Source organism: Nomascus leucogenys, chromosome 7b, assembly GCF_006542625.1.
Source record: "Nomascus leucogenys isolate Asia chromosome 7b, Asia_NLE_v1, whole genome shotgun sequence".
Lineage (NCBI taxonomy): Eukaryota > Metazoa > Chordata > Mammalia > Primates > Hylobatidae > Nomascus > Nomascus leucogenys.
Window position 1 is genome coordinate 42912769 of NC_044387.1, and position 21314 is coordinate 42934082.

Below are 21314 nucleotides of genomic sequence, written 5' to 3' on the forward strand. Positions count from 1 at the left end.
TGTAGTCCCAGCTACTCAGGAAGCTGAGGCAAGAGAATTGCTTGAACCTGGGAGGTGGAGGCTGCAGACATGGATCTCCACTCTTGCCACTTCTATTCCACATAGTACTGAAAAACCTAGCTTGAGCAATCGGGGAAAGGAAAGAAATAAAAAGCAACTACATCAGAAAGGAATAAATTAAACTGTTCTTGGCTTTCAGACAACATGATCTTATATATAGAAAGCCCTAAAGACTCCATCAAAAAACTGTTAAAACTAATAAATGAATCTGATAAAGTTGTATCCTGAATGAATCCTAGAAATAAAAATGGGCATTCATGAAAACACTATTCACATTTGAGTAAAGTCTGTTGTTAATAGCAAAATACCAATGTTAATTTCTCAGTTTTGAAAATGGTACCATGATTATGTAAGATGTTAACATTAGGAGAAACTGAGTGAAAGGCATACAGAAACTCTCTGTACCTTCCTTGCAACTTTAATGTAAATCTAAAATAAATTATTGCAAAATAAAAATTTTAAAAATTATATGGAAATTTTATATACAATTAATGATCTTTTATCTGTGACATAAAGAAAATGATACATTTTGAATATGTTCTTTTATGGGCCATGAGAACTCAACTCAGTTCACTTTCAAGGACTGACCCAAATATTACATTTGAAAGGAGAGAAGTGGGGAGTAATAGCAGATGAAAGTTATGTTCTCATAAAAGAAAACTTGAAGATTGTATAAGAAATGTATTTCCAGTCCCAAATCAATTGATTGGCATTGCTAAGTGGCAAAGAATCATAGAAGAAGTAAAAGAAAATGGGCTAAAATGCTTAGTTGCTGGTGCTGTTTCTCCTTTTGCAAAGAAATCTCAGTATGCCCAAGGCAGTGAATGCCATGTGGGATCCCCATTCCCTTCTCTTCTATAGAAAGAAGAGTGTGGAAAAAAGCAGGAGTGGCTTCTGCTGGTTCCAGGGCCATAACACATATTAGTCCCAATAAGAACACCACTTCCTGTCACTGGACAGGCAATGCCACTAAATCATAAGAAAAACTACTGCAAAAGCAAAATTTCAGGTGAACACAAGTCAAAGTAACCAGGAAGTCAACATTTTCCACAAGCAAAAAGTTGTAGATAGACAACTAAAATCCTTCAGGGTATTTGGTTTAGAAAAAAATTCCACCAGCACATATTTATATAACTGTTTTAAATGAAGTCAAAATATTTCTGGAGCTCTTTGCTGGATAAGAAATTGTTTGTATTTATCTGCTATTCCATATCATGTTTTTCACTTAAGAATATCAAAAGAGTTCCATTTGTATGTCTTCATCTATTCATAGAGTGGGGGAAATGTGTTCAGAGAGACTTGAAGCTAAGTGGGCAAATCTTTACAAGCTGGTATATTCCTACCGTTTGAAGCTGGTATATTCCTACTGTTTGGAAAAGATTACCCAAACAATGGTCTCCACACAGCCCCACATCTACTCTTTTACTTGCTAGACTGCTCCTTTGGAAGTGCCTATGAATCTCATGTGACATTTTAGGGACACAAAATCAACCCTGACCCTCATAGACTGCCAGGAAAGTATGTGGAGAGCCTTATTTTTTTCCTTTTGTCATACTCCACCATGTGAGGCTGAGATTCCCCAGGAAGAAGCTCTGATATCATCATCAATGCCTGTCCCTTTTGATATCCTCTTCTTTAACAGTTGCTTCAGTTTCCTCATCTGTAAAATGAGGAGAACAAATAGACCTATCTCAGGGCTATTGTGTGGATTAAATAAGAGCATTATCTCAATTTTCATGGTGAGAAAGGCCCAGGCAACAGTGCCAAGTGTATAAAGTGTTTAATAAGTATTTGTCAAATAAGTAGATAAATTAATGAATTCTTCTACCTCTAGAAAATTCATAAGTCTCTGCCATGCTCTTCCTAATACCTGGGCCACTCTTCTAAATATTGGAGGGCTGTATAGGTAGCTGGAGTACTAATTCCAGCAACTGGGAAGCCAAGCACCTATTCTTAGCCTAAAACAAAACTCCAGAATATTGCCTGGCCTGCAGATTGTGCCGTAATTTCAGCCACTCTCTACTTCAAATAAAATCTTGGTTCCTTTGCCCCCCAATACTACAAAGAACTTTTCCAAATTTTAACCCCAACTGGACTATATCTTTAGAGAAATGTCTAATTAATTTGCTTCCTAGGGAACCATCTAGTGCTATTAGATTGTTTAGGTCTCAAGGTGTGTGTGTACAGTCAGCTCCGATTGAAGGGGAATTGCATAGATTCTCCAGATGGTAGGTTGCATGACTTATTCTTTAACGTGCTAAACCCCAGTTATCAACATTAGCCCCCAAAGCACAGGGAAGAAGAGAACATGGTCTTTCATAGAGTTCTGCGTTTCTCCACTGGGATGGCCCAAGTGAGAGATTTTGACACATTGCCTTCCTCGTCTAGAAAACTAGCATGCTTTTCTTTGTTTGTTTACCTTGGCCTGCTCGGCGAGTCTGGGCTTCCTGGGCAAACACAACTCAGGGTGAGTCCCTCATCCCCAACCTTCTGAATCTGGCAGAGTCACAAACCATGCCCACCTCCCTGCTCATGCCTCAATCTTCTCAGGCCCTCCCTGTGTTGAACCCTTAGTGCTGCCACTTGCTTGTTCTTGTTCCCTGACCAGATCATATGTCCCTGCCACCCAGTCCTCTCCTCACCCGTCTCCTCTTTACGTTCATTTGGTCCCCCGTCTATAAGCAGGCCAGGTTGTAGCCTCCAGAGTTCAGAACTGAGGCCTGGGCATCAGAAGCCTGCTGTTGTAGGAAATCTGAGTTTGATTCAAATATGTGGGGTGAGAGTCAGAGGCAGCTCTGGTTTCATTTTGAAGTTTCATTTTGCCAGCAACAGAAACTATGTCTGACTGAAGCAGAAAATACACTTTTTTCAAAGGATATGAGGTAGCTCACAAACTCTTCAAGAACACTGGGCTCAGAGGACAGGTGGGAGCAGAGACCCAAGACCAGTGAGGCTCTCCAGTCCCCATGGAACACAGGGAGCTGAATGTTAGCAGTATTGGCACCACTACAACCAAATGGGTTCTCTCCTATTTCTGCCTCTTTGTGCCACTGGCTCCCTGTTCAAAGGCTGGGGTGATGCATCTGAGGGATCCACCCTAGGGCACATGCTTACACTTGAGCTGCAGGGAGGGCTAGTGAAGGGGGATTTCTGGCCTATAGGCAGGAAATTTCTCAAACATGAAAGGTAGTTTACATACTAGGTAGCCAAAAATGACAAATGTCAGTTGCATTTGCCTCATTTGTCTCACCATTTTCCATTCTGTTCCTCATTCCTGTTTCCTGAAAACTAAAGCTATCACAATGCCCCATCCACCTCCCACTGCAGAATGTCCTGGAAATCTAGCCTCTGCGCTCCTATTTCCACCACAGCATGTGGTTCCCCAGCTCAGGATTTGTGGCATGACCTCCAATTCCTTCTCCAAAATTTTCTTTGTGCAAGTTTTGAAAGGAAAGGAACATCAGCACTCTCAGTTCATCCTGAAAGATGGAGTAGGAAGGTATAAGCTGCCACTTCTTGTCTGCTTTACACATTCCTTATCCTGAAGTTTAACACATGCTTACAAACTGTGTACATCATCAGATTAGCTTCTTTGCTTGTCTAATTCTATGATCACTGCTTTTGGAATATACAGGGGCTGGGGCCAGGTTGCTGGGAAGCCACAGGCTTATTAGAGCTAGTAGAAACCTTTCTGAGTTTGCAAAACAACAAGCCTTTAAAGAAAACATGTGCCCTTAGAGGACACTATCACACAAAGATTCCTTTTAGAAGACATTATCCCTCAAAGGCTCCCTGGATGTCAAAGTTCTTCCAGAGACTGAGAATTCAAAGGTCATCAACTGAGAGAGATAATCCTATCACCCCTCCTTGATGATCACTAGCGGAGGGCTTTGTGTTCATTCCATTCCCTTGCCAACATTTGGTTCCCAAGCTTGTCCTCTTACATCCATCTACCCATGTCCTGGAATGCAGCCAGCCCACCGACACTGACAGGATGGATGCTAGCTGCAGCGAGACTGCTTGTCTGCTGTATACAGAGAGGATGACAGCAGGACATCAGAACAGCTGTTGGAAGGGAGAGGAAGTGGGCAGCTGCAAGCAGGGTGGTCAAGAGAAATGCCTCAAAGATGCCCTGAGATGCAACACATCACAAAGCACCACATCTTTAAACAGCCAACCAGGCAGAACAGCCTGTTGGGAAATGACCAGAAACATAGGATTCCTTTCTAAACGGAAGTCTGGGTCAGGAAGTGAGTCAAAGAAGCAAAGCAGCCAAAGGAGGTTAGGACTATTGTATGCTGAGAGCAGTTCCAGTGACCAAATCAAAGGTCCTTTTCTGTGTGGGCCTCTGGAAGGTTCTCCAGGTACTCCACAGCACATAGTTTTAGACGTTTTTTGTTCTAAAGCAAAAGAAGTGGTTTCAAAATCCTTCCAATCCAACCAAACACTTCCTGGCATGTTTACACTCTGTATACCACAGACAGCATGCAAAGTCTTGATGGTAAGGTCACTATAAGCATTGGAACCGATATATCAGTACCTTGGCATGACCAAGAGCAAGTTCAAAAGGCGGAAAATCATATCAAGAAGCCCTGGCAAAAGGAAGATAACAGCAATGGAGCCCAAATCCTGGCTTTAGATGCTAGCAAGCTCAAGTCTAAGGCAGAACACAGTGGATTATATCATTCTTGATGTCTACTCGGAGGAGGCTAGACAAACTTTTTCTTGTTCCTGAACTATGCTTAGGTATGAGGCAGTAAGCAACTTCACTGAAGCAGTTCTGAATGCACACACACAAACACATACAAAGAGAGAGAGAGTGGCACCTTTCTTGTCTCACCTCCCTTCCACCCCCACAACCCCCACAGCTTATCTCAAGCTTTTCTGGTTTTGAGATGGAGTTTTGCTTTTTGCCCAGGCTGGAGTGCAATGGTGCAGTCTTGGCTCACTGCAACCTCTGCCTCCTGGGTTCAAGTGATTCTCCTGCCTCAGCCTTCCAACTAGCTGAGATTACAGGCAAGCGCCACCACGCCCAGCTAATTTTTGTATTTTCAGTAGAGATGGCATTTTGCCATGTTGGCCAGGCTGGTCTCGAACTCCTGACCTCAGGTTATCCACCTGCCTTGGCATTCCAAAGTGCTGGGATTACAGGCATGAGCCACCGTGCCCAGTCTCTCAAGCTCTTTCAAAGACTGACTCTGTAAAGTTGCGTCTCTAGGGGTCCAGAGAAATATAATACAAAAATGAAGTCTCTGGTGATCTAGGTGCTTAACATAGGGATAGCATTTACAGGCTCCTAAAGTCACCTGTGTTTCAGACTGAGCCTATTCACCCTCAAAACCCCTTTTACCAACTTCTTCAGATCCAACTGAGTCAATTAGTTTCAAACACTTCTTGCTAACTAAACAAATGCACTTTTAAATATTTTTAAATGTTCATGTCTTATTATGAACAAATGTTTTACTGCCAACACTTTTTGAAATGTTGAAAGCCTCTCCACTGCATTAAATTCCCCTCAAGAATATCCCTTGACTTATCCTGACTTTTGACAGAAACCATTTCATTTTGCCAGAAAATATACATTTAAGGCATCTAACAAATACCATAACCCCCTCAGATTGTTGACTGAAAATCCATTGTGTGGAGGCCCAGTGTGTGGACCATAAAGGCTGTTTCATGTGAGCAATAAAGAATCTAACTTCTATCAGCATCCTCAGGGAGGACCCCAGGCCCCTGCCTCCAGGCTGGCTAAGGCCTTTTTTTCTGGAAGCCTTGCCCCACCTGTTTCTGTTGCATCAAGTTATCAATTGAAACTCCTAACTTGCATATGATAAGCCTTGGAAGTCAAGGCCTGGCCTAGAAGATAATGATGGCAGGGATGGTTTCCAAATGCCCCCAGCACATTTTATTTTAAATAAGCTGCTTTTCTGATGAAGCTATCAGGAAAGTTAAGGGCAAAAATAGCTCAATTCCTAGTAGAGATTTATTGAAAATTATCCAACTAGATGTTACTGCATATTTCAATGTGATTAGAACTAGACGTTCTTCCTGACAATGATTGTCCTGTGACTATGATTAGGAGAAGGTAAGAAGGGAGCTGAGGGGTGACCCATGCTCAGAATAACATATAAAGTAAAAAGAACCAAGAAAGAGAAGGCGCCAGATGATTCTGGATCTGGCCAAAATAGGTCCCTACCCACACAAGATAGACTATAAAGATGGTAGGAGATGTGGTCATGAAAGGTCAAAATATAGAACAAGGTGGAAGGGAGATAAGAGAGACAAGTCCTGGAAAAGTGCAGGTTCTTCACAATCATAGAACGAGTTTTAAATAAGCGATGCTGGGCTGCTGGCTTTTCCACTCCCACTGCTTTATTTCTAAATCTACACTGCTTACAACTTTTTTCCTTTCATAATACAAATAAAGTTAAACCATAGATTCCTTTGGAAGTCACTGAGAAAGTTATAACACTGATATTAAATTCACATATGCCCATATAACATACAAATCCTATATTGAGTGATCAAGAAATAATATTATCTACCTGGAAGGGCCCAAGAATTTGGTTAGCAAGCCCTTTGAGTAGCTGTCAGTGTGAGGGCCTGTGATGAAGATGGAGATGATAGAAGAAACCTGCCCCATTTCCCTTTCCTCTCTACGGTGAGGAGGCAATTCTAGCAACTTGCTGTGTAAGGGTCTGTGTGGGGAGGTCCACACATGGCAGAGTCAGGCCCTTCACCTTTCTTCCCCAGTCACCAGCAGCCAAGGAGTGATTGCTTTCTCCTTTTAACAGGAAGTAGTACTGGCCCAATTCTGAATTTCTGCAAGAGTGCAAAGATGCGTTCACACGTTTAAAAGCAAAAAGTAGTAGAGGCTGCTCCTATGGAGATATCCTGCTGGCCATCTGTGTCCAGAAGCTGGCTACCTTCTCAGATGCTCATTCAATTCCTTCACCAGTTACCTGTCTGGGATCTCCTGTGTCCTCAGTTTAGCAGATGCTATGGGGTAGATATTAAGCAGCATGATCTGCTGGCCCAGCAACCCAGACTGGACTGCAGCCATACAGGGTGATTATTAGGTTGGCGCAAAAGTAATTGTGGTTTTTGCCATTGTAATGGTAATACAATCTTGAGTGCTGGCCCTTCCTAGAGAGACTCTTATCACACAAAGCCTCTGTTAAATTCCTAGACAAAACACTTGGCCTCAGGGTTTTAAGTTCCCTTTGTGGGAGTCCTTATCTTTTTCTTAACTGTAATATTAGAGGGTGGATGATGCTGATACTAGAATTTACATTCCATACGAATACCTAAGTGCTTTGTATACTGAATGTACTAGTCAGGACATGCACATAATAAATTGGAAAATTATTGAGCATCAACTCTATGCACAGTCTTGTGCTGGGCACCCTTTTATTAGTGAGTGTTTATCAAAGTATTCAATAATGGTCAGTTAGGATAAATGTGGTTGCATAATACTGACAAAGGTAGTATTCAATATATATGTCATTATGCCTAGATATAATTATGCCTATTATTTGTTTCCTTCTGGGTTAATATTCCTTTGAGAAAAGATATTAATATACACAACAATGGCACATCTGTTCCCTACAGGTAAGGTGCGACTGACAACATCACAAGTCTACCTTTGCATAGTTTTGTGCTTATTAACATTTTAATCTATAAGTGATGCTATAACTCTGGGTGATGGCCTGGTTCACCAGGACTGCTGTGAAGGGTGACTTCTTTGATGTAACAAAAGATATTTAAATGAGTCTACGGACTGTACAGAAAGTTGCCCTAAAAACAAGTCACCCAGAGGTCTACTTTATAATCCTTGCACATTGGAAACAGGCTGAGGCCTTGCTGCCAGCAGCCATCTGGGGTGGGGTAGGAGCTGTGGGAAGCACACACCGACTAACAGGAACAAGATAACCCATCCAGAGAGTAATCTATACTGCTCAAGAATGGGTGATTTTTTTTTTTAATTATACTTTAGGTTTTAGGGTACATGTGCACAATGTGCAGGTTACATATGTATCCATGTGCCATGTTGGTGTGCTGCACCCATTAACTTGTCATTTAGCATTAGGTGTATCTCCTAATGCTGTCCCTCCCCCCTCCCCCCACCCCACAACAGTCCCTGGAGTGTGATGTTCCCCTTCCTGTGTCCATGTGTTCTCATTGCTCAATTCCCACCTATGAGTGAGAACATGCGGTGTTTGGTTTTTTGTCCTTGAGATAGTTTACTGAGAATGACGATTTCCAGTTTCATCCATGTCCCTACAAAGGACATGAACTCATCATTTTTTACGGCTGCATAGTATTCCATGGTGTATATGTGCCACATTTTCTTAATCCAGTCTATCATTGTTGGACATTTGGGTTGGTTCCAAGTCTTTGCTATTATGAATAGTGCCTCAATAAACATATGTGTGCATGTGTCTTTATAGCAGCATGATTTATAGTCCTTTGGGTATATACCCAGTAATGGGATGGCTGGGTCAAATGGTATTTCTAGTTCTAGATCTCTGAGGAATCGCCACACTGACTTCCACAATGGTTGAACTAGTTTACAGTCCCACCAACAGTATAAAAGTGTTCCTATTTCTCCACATCCTCTCCAGCACCTGTTGTTTCCTGACTTTTTAATGATGGCCATTCTAACTGGTGGGAGAATGGGTGATTTTTAACTAGGAGAGAGAGAGAGAGTGTGTTTGTGTGTGTGTGTGTGTGTTAAAACTATATGAGCTGTGAAAGATTTTAGTGGAGGCCAGAGTTTCAATTTTGAGTGGGATCAGTCTACATCTGCTGGTATAAATCAACCCAGCTGTAGGAACTGGGCCCACAGCTTTCTCAGACACCTATTGTTGAGGGTAGACTCGGGCTGACAGTGATATAAACACCACAGAAAAGGCTCTCAGGGGTAAATAGAAAGCAGGAAAAGACCCTGGCACCCTCCAGCCAGCAGTTCTCTGAGTTCTGTCTTCAAAGGCAAAGCTGGGTTTCTGGAAGCCACAGGACTCTCCCACCCCTGACTGCACTGAGAAATGCTCACCTGCGTCCTCAGTCTTGTCCATCTTGTGGCATCTGCACACACAGCCCCCAGCCAGGCACTCAGCCAGAGCTTTGAAAATCCTGATTCAGCAGGCGCTCTGCTTAAGAGTGGCAGGCAGGTCCCTTTGCTCCTTACTGGTGACCTTTTGCCCAGGTCATCATCTGCTTCCAAAGGGATTTAAAATGAGGTATGGGGAAAGGACCGTTACAAATTCGCACTTCATTCTCTTTATTTGCACCTTCTTTCTTCTTTTCTCTCATCTTTCCCTGCGTTCTCTCCCTCTAGCTTTCTCTCTCTCCTTCCACACACTGTGTCAGGTAGGTGAAGCTTCCAGACTACTAGGGGAACACCTGTTTCCTTAGTTGTCCCACGGTCACCCCTAAAGCCGTCTCTTCTCAAGGGCGGCCGATCTCTGAGGTCCATGTGGCACAGCCTCCAGGGAGTGGACCAGCTATGAACTTGTAAGGAGGAAGGACCCCGCCTTCTGCTTCCAGCTTCCTCCAGTATTGAAAAGCAGTGGAGCCAGTGAAGATCTGTTTCTGTCCGTGAAAAGAATCCCCTATATCCTAAGAGATCAGCTCAGCAATGAAGGGGTTACTCTCCTTGGTGTGGGGGTTGGGGGTGTAGAAAGTTGCAGGACACTCTTCTCAGCTTGTCTGATGGAGATGCGACCTGGCACCACTGAAAAGCTTTAAGATTAATGGAGAAAAGGCGAAATCTGACAGCTTTTCCACTGGTTTCAGTCCTCCTGGGTGGGCTGATTGGTCTTGAATGTCACTAGCTACTTAATCTTGTGTATCTGAAACAGACTGGTATGTCTGGGGAGCCCTGTTTGCTCTGTATAGACATCAATTGGAGAGGCAGATAAAAGGAAACTGCGTTGAATTTCTCCTTTAAGCCTTTCACCAGGCACTTTCTGACTGCAAAATAATTAGTGACCCTGGCAGACACCACCATCCTGTGGTAGATGCTCCTGCCACACCCCTGGTGCAACTCTGACTTCCCTGGACAAGCTGCTTCTGCTCTGTTCAGTGCAGACTCATGCTGCCTACATATTCTTCCTGCTCACCAACTTTTTTTCTTTTTTTTTTTTAACTACATGGGCTTGCTTACCATTATGAACTATGGGTGCCTGCTTGATCTGATGGCTGAGCAAAGGGATCTCCAGAGACACAGATCTACAAGCACAAATGTGGACAGGGAAATAGAAGGACAAAATAAATAAATAAATAAATCCCTAAATGTACCCATTTGCCTGCATATATGTCTCAAACAAATAGGGTTGAGCTATTTTTTAATAACCAAAACATCTACCCAGGAATGGAAATTTAAAAATCAAATGATGCTTTCTATATCCTGTTTTTTTCAAACTGAATACATAAAAGAAGGCATTCAGGTTAAGTGTCAAGCATTAAAAGAGAAAGAATAAATACAACAGTGTTTGCAGAGGAGGTTACAATAGATTGGCTCCTTATATTTAAAAGATAGGAATGTTTGGTGATTACTGTGTGAAATAACTCTGTCTAGTCTGGTTTGGTCTGGTGTGAGAAGTCTCTGATGCATTTTACACACACATAGTGGTTTATGAAGAACCTGTCATAAACCTAAACGATAGCACCAATCAGAAATGAGCTTCCATTGATATATTTCAGATCATTTGCCCTTACCCTTTCCTCACTTTCTGATTCTTTAAACTCATGAACGTGGTTGAGTGTATCATTGGGTGATGAATAGCTAGAGATGACTGAGGCCAACAGACTATATATTAATCATCCTTAGCCTAGCATCTGGGAATCCATAAAACTCTCTGTACTTTCAAACACAAGAGAAAGCCACATTCTCCAATGTCTGAAATTTGCCACTTACAAGCACACACAGGTCTATGCAGGGCATCTTCCTGCAATGTGCTTTTGGCTATGATGAAAAGTTTCTTTAAGGCAGAACACTTTCCAGTAAACATATACAAAATTCATCATAAACCAGACTAATTCTTCTGTCTACCAAAGGAAGATGGAAGACATAAACTGAGTCCAACACCACAGCAAGGTATCACAGGTCTCTATTATGACTTTGAAATAGCACCAGATATCTGGCTGTTTTTAAATTGCCAGTTTCTCCTCTGTGGTTGAGGATGTCTGCCAAAAAGAAAATACAGGAAGTTACTGATGGGCCGTAAAATGGGAAATGAAGTGAAAAATTAGTCTTCACTATACCAAAGCAACCTCATTTCAATTATCATTGCAAACATAGGTTATACTTTATTTTGTGACTTACTTTCTCTTTTAAAGATACAGCCTCACATTGTTGAGACCGCCATTGCAAAATTATAATTGAGGCAGTGAAAGAGATCTGAACTAACCAACTCTACCTTGCTTCTAAACTCCAAGCTGTCCTTGTTCATTCCTGGGTATAGGCCAAAATAACTCTGGGAGAAACTTAGTTTATGGTTTAGCTTTGAAACAAGGATGTTAACAGCCCTTTCCCAAAACAAACCCCCTTTCTGCCTGAGGACTAGACTGCCTTTGCAGGACTAAAAAATTAGCTAAAAGATTAGAAATTATGATTTAGGAGTCATGCAGCTGGAGGCTACAAAATTCTGAATCTCCCCAAATTGGTCCTGGGGATAACATCACTATTGTAAAACTTAAGATCAGTGCTTGAGATATTTTGCAGACCCTGCACTTGATGGATCAACTGGCACCACACAGATTGATAAACTGGCTCATCTGGTCTTGTGACCCTGACCCAGGAACTGACTCAGTGCAAGAGGACAGCTTCAACTCCTTATGAGTTCATCTCAGACCTGAACAATCAGAATTCCTGATTCACTGACCCACCTACTCACCAAATTATCCTGAAAAACTCTGATCCCCAAGTTCTCAGTAAGACTGATTTGAGTAATAATAAAACTCCAGTCTCCCGCACAGCTGGCTCTGTGAATTACTCTTTCTCTTTTGCAATTCCCCTGTCTTCATAAATCAGCTCTGTCTAGGGAGCAGGCAAGGTGAACATGTTGGGTGGTTACATTATGTCAAAGCCTAAGACTAGAGTTGACTGAAGTGATGTTGAGGAGACTGAAGCCAGTCTGCGTGGCAGAAGAGAGTAGATGCTTCTCCATTTCTACCAAATGTGGCTGGCTGTGCTCTCAGGGGACTAGGAAGTAGTTGGCCAGAGAGCACACTGAGTACAGATTTCATGAACAGGTAGGTACTGGGTACACGTTTCATGAACATCAAGAAGTACAAGAGAAGGAAGGAAACTCATACAAACACAAGGAACTAAAATGGGAGAGACTACTAGACAGAAAGGGTCATTTTTCCTGGGAACTGGCTGTGGACATTTTTCAACCTTGTTTGAGATATCTGAAACAATGCCTCTCCTCTTCCAGGTTAAAAAAAGAAAAGAAAGTGTGTGTAGCTATAAACAAAGAACAGGTGAGTGCACAGAGAAGGAAACTCAAGTTCCACATCTAAAGTTATTGCTATAGTCTTTAAACCCAAGTTGTCTCTGAGTCAGTTTTGAATGAAAGGTGGAAGTCACCACAAGGTCACCACATTCATGGAGAGCCAATAGATCCAAACATTAAAAAAAAAACACTGAAGTCATTCTGTGGCTATAATCACTGGCAGATTTCAGGAAGTTTCTCCACAGCCATGTTCTTGCCACTGTCATTTTCTCTTTAATGGGCTCTACAGGTGGCAGATACAAATGTAAATTAAACTATGGAATCCCCCAGAACCTTCTCAAGAGAATGAACCCAGGACTCTTTAGAGAGGTTGATGAATTTGAGACATAAATATGATAAGAGAACTGGGAAGAGACGAATTCAAAACGTGTTCTTGGTGGCATGCAATGCTCCTAGTTCCCCACTGTAATCCAGTGGGCAGATGAAAAGGCTCCTTACTAATTAGCCTACTTGGGTGCTTACAGGTTAGGGTTCTGTGTTACCTAGAGACCCCCATTCAAAGACAAATAACAGAGAAGAGTATGATATACATTTACTGATCCAACAAATAATTTTAAGCATCTATTGAGTGTCAGATACTGTGTTGGGGATACAGCAATGATCACAACAAACAAACCTCTTGCCCTCATAGATCTTAAGGTCTATTGGGAGAGTCAGTTGTTGGACTAGGAAGTCTCCATCTGAAGAACATCAAAAAGGGGGTAGTATGGGATGCTGTGGGAGTTTAGGCTGGGGGATCAGAGAAGGTCTCCCTGGGACAACTGAGTGAAAATACAGGTGATATTCCAGAAGGAAAAAGAGGTCTGGAGGTAGAGAAGAGTATAGGATACACAAGAAACTGAAAGAAGATGAAAATAGCTAGAACATAAAGAGTGAGTGAAGAGTGTTGTGACACAAGGAGACTGGAAGGGTAGAAGAGGCCATGTTACAAAGGATCTCAAGGGTACTCTTGAAAAGTCTAGTCTCTAAGAGAATAAGAAGCATTGAAGAATACACTTTGAAAGGAAAGTGATATGAACAGATTCATATTTAAGACCCACTGTGACTGCCATATAAAGAATGTGTTGGATTGCCATAAGCCAAAAGAACAAAGCTGGAGTCATCATGCTACCTGATTTCAAACTATACTACAAGCCTACAGTAAGCAACACAGCATGGTACTGGTACCAAAACAGAGAGATAGACCAACGGAAAAGAATAGAGCCCCCAGAGATAATATCACACATCTACAACCAGCTGAACTTTGACAAACCTGACAAAAACAAGAAATGGGGAAAGGATTCCCTATTTATTAAATGGTGGTGGAAAAACTGGCTAGCCATATATAGAAAGCTGAAAGTGGATCCCTTCCTTACATCTTTATACAAAAATTAATTCAAGGTGTATTAAAGACTTACATGTTAGACCTAAAACCATAAAAACCCTAGAAGAAAACTTAGGCAATACCATTCAGGACATAGGCATGGGCAAAGACTTCATGACTAAAACACCAAAAGCAATGGCAACAAAAGCCAAAATTGACAAATGGGATCTAATTAAACTAAAGAGCTTCTGCACAGCAAAAGAAACTACCATCAGAGTGAACAGGCAACCTACAGAATGGGAGACAATTTTTGCAATCTATCCATCTGACACAGGGCTAATATCCAGAATCTACAAAGAACTTAAACAAATTTACAAGAAAAAAATCAAAGAATCCCATCAAAAAGTGGGCAAAGGATATGAACAGACACATCTCAAAAGGAGACATTTATGCGGCCAACAGACACATGAAAAAATGCTCATCATCACTGGCCATCAGAGAAACGCAAATCAAAACCACAATGAGATACCATCTCACACCAGTTAGAATGGTGATCATTAAAAAGTCAGGAAACAACAGGTGCTGGAGAGGATGTGGAGAAATAGGAACACTTTTACACTGTTGGTGGGACTGTAAACTAGTTCAACCACTGTGGAAGACAGTGTAGCAATTCCTCAAGGATCTAGAACTAGAAATGCCATTTGACCCAGCCATCCAATTACTGGGCATATACCCAAAGGATTATAAATCATGCTGCTATAAAGACACATGCACACGTATGTTTATTGCGGTACTATTCACAATAGCAAAGACTTGGAACTAACCCAAATGTCCATCAATGATAGACTGGATTAAGAAAATGTGGCACATAGGGGTGGAGCCAAGATGGCCGAATAGGAACAGCTCTGGTCTACAGCTCCCAGCGTGAGCGACGCAGAAGACAGGTGATTTCTGCATTTCCATCTGAGGTACCGGGTTCATCTCACCAGGGAGTGCCAAACAGTGGGTGCAGGACAGTCAGTGCAGCGCACTGTGCATGAGCTGAAGCAGGGCGAGGCATTGCCTCACTCGGGAAGTGCAAGGGGTCAGGGAGTTCTCTTTCCTAGTCAAAGAAAGGGGTGACAGATGGCACCTGGAAAATCAGGTCACTCCCACCCTAATACTGTGCTTTTCCAAAGGGCTTGGAAAATGGCACACCAGGAGATTGTGTCCCGCACCTGGCTCAGAGGGTCCTACGCCCACGGAGTCTTAATGATTGCTAGCACAGCAGTCTGAGATCAAGCTGCAAGGTGGGAGTGAGGCTGGGGGAGGGGCGCCCACCATTGCCCAGGCTTGCTTAGGTAAACAAAGCAGCCAGGAAGCTCGAACTGGGTGGAGCCCATCACAGCTCAAGGAGGCCTGCCTGCCTCTGTAGGCTCCAACTCTGGGGGCAGGGCACAGACAAACAAAAAGTCAGCAGTAACCTTTGCAGACTTAAATGTCCCTGTCTGACAGCTTTGAAGAGAGTAGTGGTTCTCCCAGCACACAGCTGGAGATCTGAGAACAGACAGACTGTCTCCTCAAGTGGGTCCCTGACCCCCGAGCAGCCTAACTGGGAGGAACGCCTCAGTAGGGACACACTGACAACTGACTCGGCCAGGTGCTCCTCTAAGACAAAACTTCCAGAGGAATGATCAGGCAGCTGAATTTGCGGTTCACGGAAATCTGCTGTTCTGCAGCCACTGCTGCTGACACCCAGCCAAACAGGGTCTGGAGTGGACCTCTAGCAAACTCCAACAGACCTGCAGCTGAGGGTCCTGTCTGTTAGAAGGAAAACTAACAAACAGAAAGGACATCCACACCAAAAACGCATCTGGACATCACCATCATCAAACACCAAAAGTAGAAAAAAATACAAAGATGGGGAGAAAACAGAGCAGAAAAACTGGAAACTCTAAAAAGCAGAGTGCCTCTCCTCCTCCAGAGGAATGCAGTTCCTCACCAGCAATGGAACAAAGCTGGATGGAGAATGACTTTGACGAGTTGAGAGAAGGCTTCAGACAATCAAACTACTCCGAGCTACAGGAGGAAATTCAAACCAATGGCAAAGAAATTAAAAACTTTGAAAAAAAAAATTGGACGAATGTATAACTAAAATAACCAATGCAGAGAAGTGCTTGAAGGAGCAGATGGAGCTGAAAGCCAAGTTTTGAGAACTACTTGAAGAATGCAGAAGGCTCAGTAGCCATTGCGATCAACTGGAAGGAAGGGTATCAGTGATGGAAGATAAAATGAATGAAATGAAGTGAGAATGGAAGTTTAGAGAAAAAGGAATAAACAGAAACGAACAAAGCCTCCAAGAAATATGGGACTATGTGAAAAGACCAAACCTACATCTGACTGGTGTACCTGAAAGTGACAGGGAGAATGGAACTAAGTTGGAAAACACTCTGCAGGATATTATCCAGGAGAACTTCCCCAATCTAGCAAGGCAGGCCAACATTCAGATTCAGGAAATACAGAGAACGCCACAAAGATACTCCTCGAGAAGAGCAACTCCAAGACACGTAATTGTCAGATTCACCAAAGTTGAAATGAAGGAAAAAATGTTAAGGGTGGCCAGAGAGAAAGGTCGGGTTACCCACAAAGGGAAGCCCATCAGACTAACAGCTGATCTCTCGGCAGAAGCTCTACAAGCCAGAAGAGAGTGGGGACCAATATTCAACATTCTTAAAGAAAAGAATTTTCAACCCAGAATTTCATATCCAGCCAAACTAAGCTTCATAAGTGAAGGAGAAATAAAATACTTTACAGACAAGCAAATGCTGAGAGATTTTGTCACCACCAGGCCTGCCCTAAAAGAGCTCCTGAAGGAAGCACCAAACATGGAAAAGAACAACCAGTACCAGCCACTGCAAAAACATGCCAAATTGTAAAGACCATCAAGGCTAGGGAGAAATTGTATCAACTAACGAGCAAAATAACCAGCTAACATCATAATGACAGGATCAAATTCACACATAGCAATATTAACTATAAATGTAAATGGGCTAAATGCTCCAATTAAAAGACACAGACTGGCAAACTGGATAAGGAGTCAAGACCCATCAGTGTGCTATATTCAGGAAACCCATCTCACATGCAGAGACACACATAGACTCAAAATAAAGGGATGGAGGAAGATCTACCAAGCAAATGGAAAACAAAAAAAGGCAGGGGTTGCAATCCTAGTCTCTGATAAAATACTTTAAACCAACAAAGATCAAAAGAGACAAAGAAGGCCATTACATAATGATAAAGGGATCAATTCAACAAGAAGAGCTAACTATCCTAAATATATATGCACCCAATACAGGAGCACCCAGATTCATAAAGCAAGTCCTGAGTGACCTACAAAGAGACTTAGACTCCCACACAATAATAATGGGAGATTTTAACACCCCACTGTCAACATTAGACAGATCAATGAGACAGAAAGTTAACAATGATACCCAGGAATTGAACTCAGCTTTGCACCAAGAGGACCTAATAGACATCTACAGAACTCTCCACCCCAAATCAACAGAATACACATTTTTGTCAGCACCACACCACACCTATTCCAAAATTGACCACATAGTTGGAAGTAAAGCTCTCCTCAGCAAATGTAAAAGAACAGAAATGATAACAAACTGTCTCTCAGATCACAGTGCAATCAAATTAGAACTCAGGATTAAGAAACTCACTCAAAACTGCTCAACTATATGGAAACTGAACAACCTGCTCCTGAATGACTACTGGGTACATAACGAAATGAAGGCAGAAATAAAGATGTTCTTTGAAACCAACAAGAACAAAGACACAACATACCAGAATCTCTGGGACACATTCAAAGCAGTGTGTAGAGGGAAATTTATAGCACTAAATGCCCACAAGAGAAAGCAGGAAAGATCCAAAATTGACACCCTAACATCACAATTAAAAGAACTAGAAAAGCAAGAGCAAACACATTCAAAAGCTAGCAGAAGGCAAGAAATAACTAAAATCAGAGCAGAACTGAAAGAAATAGAGACATAAAAAACCCTTCAAAAAATTAATGAATCCAGGAGCTGGTTTTTTGAAAAGATCAACAAAATTGATAGACTGCTAGCAAGACTAGTAAAGAAGAAAAGAGAGAAGAATCAAATAGACGCAATAAAAAATGATAAAGGGGATATCAACACCAATCCCACAGAAATACAATCCACCATCAGAGAATACTACAAACACTCTACGCAAATAAACTAGAAAATCTAGAAGAAATGGACAGATTCCTTGACAAATACACCCTCCCAAGACTAAACCAGGAAGAAGTTGAATCTCTGAATAGACCAATAACAGGCTCTGAAATTGTGGCAATAATCAATAGCTTACCAACCAAAAAGAGACCAGCACCTGATGGATTCACAGCCGAATTCTACCAGAGGTACAAGGAGGAACTGGTACCATTCCTTCTGAAACTATTCCAATCAATAGAAAAAGAGGGAATCCTCCCTAACTCATTTTATGAGGCCAGCATCATCCTGATACCAAAGCCTGGCAGAGACACAACAAAAAAAGAGAATTTCAAACCAATATCCTTGATAAACATTGATGCAAAAATCCTCAATAAAATACTGGCAAACCAAAGCCAGCAGCACATCACAAAGCTTATCCACCATGATCAAGTGGCCTTCATCCCTGGGATGCAAGGCTGGTTCAACATATGCAAATCAATAAATGTAATCCAGCATACAAACAGAACCAACGACAAAAACCACATGATTATCTCAATAGATGCAGAAAAGGCCTTTGACAAAATTCAACAACCCTTCATGCTAAAAACTCTCAATAAATTAGGTATTGATGGGATGTATCTCAAAATAATAAGAGCTATCTATGACAAACCCACAGCCAATATCATACTGAATGGGCAAAAACTGGAAGCATTCCCTTTGAAAACTGGCACAAGACAGGGATGCCCTCTTTCACCATTCCTATTCAACATAGTGTTGGAAGTTCTGGCCAGGGCAATCAGGCAGGAGAAGGAAATAAAGGGTATTCAATTAGGAAAAGAGGAAGTCAAATTGTCCCTGTTTGCAGATGACATGATTGTGTATCTAGAAAACCCCATTGTCTCAGCCCAAAATCTCCTTAAGATGATAAGCAACTTCAGCAAAGTCTCAGGATACAAAATCAATGTACAAAAATCACAAGCATTCTTGTACACCAATAACAGATAAACAGAGAGCCAAATCATGAGTGAACTCCCATTCACTATTGCTTCAAAGAGAATAAAATACCTAGGAATCCAACTTACAAGGGATGTGAAGGACCTCTTCAAGGAGAACTACAAACCACTGCTCAGTGAAATAAAAGAGGACACAAACAAATGGAAGAACATTCCATGCTCATGGGTTAGAAGAATCAATACCATGAAAATGGCCATACTGCCCAAGGTAATTTATAGATTCAATGCCATCCCCATCAAGCTACCAATGACTTTCTTCACAGAATTGGAAAAAACTACTTTAAAGTTCATACGGAACCAAAAATGAGCCTGCATTGCCAAGTCAATCCTAAGCCAAAAGAACAAACCTGGAGGCATCATGCTACCTGACTTCAAACTATACTCCAAGACTACAGTAATCAACACAGCATGGTACTGGTACCACAACAGAAACATAGATCAATGGAACAGAACAGAGCCCTCAGAAATAATACCACATATCCACAACTATCTGATCTTTGATAAAACCTGACAAAAACAAGCAATGGGAAAAGGATTCCCTATATAAGAAATGGTGCTGGGAAAACTGGCTAGCCATATGTAGAAAGCTGAAACTGGATCCCTTCCTTACACCTTATACAAAAATTAATTCAAGATGGATTAAAGACTTACATGTTAGACCTAAAACCATAAAAAACCTAGAAGAAAACCTAGGCAATACCCTTCAGGACATAGGCATGGGCAAGGACTTCATGTCTAAAACACCAAAAGCAATGGCAACAAAAGCCAAAATTGACAAATGGGATCCAATTAAACTAAAGAGCTTCTGCACAGCAAAAGAAACTACCATCAGAGTGAACAGGCAACCTACAAAATGGGAGAAAATTTTTGCAACCTACTCATCTGACAAAGGGCTAATATCCAGAATCTACAATGAGCTCAAACAAATTTACAAGTAAAAAACAAACAACCCCATCAACAAGTGGGCGAAGGACATGAACAGACACTTCTCAAAAGAAGACATTTATGCAGCCAAAACCACATGAAGAAATGCTCATCATCACTGGCCATCAGAGAAATGCAAATCAAAACCACAATGAGATACCATCTCACACAAGTTAGAATGGCCATCATTAAAAAGTCAGGAAACAACAGGTGCTGGAGAGGATGTGGAGAAATAGGAACACTTTTACACTGTTGGTGGGACTGTAAACTAGTTCAACCATTGTGGAAGTCAGTGTGGCGATTCCTCAGGGATCTAGAACTAGAAATACCATTTGACCCAGCCATCCCATTACTGGGTATATACCCAAAGGATCATAAATCATGCTGCTATAAAGACACATGCACACATATGTTTATTGAGGCACTATTCACAATAGCAAAGACTTGGAACCAACCCAAATGTCCAACAATGATAGACTGGATTAAGAAAATGTGGCACATATACACCATGGAATACTATGCAGCCATAAAAAAGGATGCATTCATGTCCTTTGTAGGGACATGGATGAAGCTGGAAACTATCATTCTGAGCCAACTATCACAAGGACAGAAAACCAAACACTGCATGTTCTCACTTATAGGTGGGAATTAACAACGAGAACACTTGGACACAGGGAGGGGAACATCACACACCAGGGCCTCTCATGGGGTAGGGTGAAGGAGGAGGGATAGCATTAGGAGAGATAACTGATGTTAAATGACGAGTTAATGGGTTCAGCACACCAACATGGCAGATGTATACATATGTAACAAACCTGCACATTGTGAACATGTACCCTAGAACTTAAAGTATAATAATAATAAAGAATGTATTGGATTGAGTCACAGAGGATTCTGGGAAACAGGTAAGAAGTCTGCAGACATCTGAATGGAGACAATGGTAGATTGGACCAAGGTGGTGGCAGCGAGATTGAAAAGAAGCAGAAATATCCTAGTATCTGTAGACAAATTAACAGTGAAGATGCCTCAGGTCACAGAGACAGGGCAGAGGCATGCCAGACAGCCACGTGAGGATCTCATCCCACCCTGAGAAGGTGGGTCTTGGCACATACATCCCTGACAGGTCTGACCAGAATGAGCAGTGGGAAGTGAGGAGGGTAGTTAGGAAGAAGGTAACTGACCAACTTGATGATTTTTAATAGTTAAGCTAATAGTTATGTTAGAAGGAATTTAGTTGTAGTAGAAAAGAATTCTGCAAAGGCTTCCTTTAAGAGAAGAG

At 41.8% G+C, this 21314-nt stretch overlaps 1 long non-coding RNA gene across 1 annotated transcript in view; it reads right to left on the reverse strand.

Annotated features, from left to right (window-relative positions):
- Positions 1-460: 460 nt before the first annotated feature.
- The window catches only part of LOC115835895, a 52517-nt gene continuing 31663 nt past the window's right edge, over positions 461-21314 (reverse strand). The window contains exons 3-6 of the long non-coding RNA XR_004030857.1: positions 10229-10293; positions 9116-9276; positions 2703-2812; positions 461-1720 (exon numbers count right to left, since the gene is read on the reverse strand). This is a non-coding gene — a long non-coding RNA (uncharacterized LOC115835895). The remainder of the gene's footprint in view (positions 1721-2702; positions 2813-9115; positions 9277-10228; positions 10294-21314) is intronic.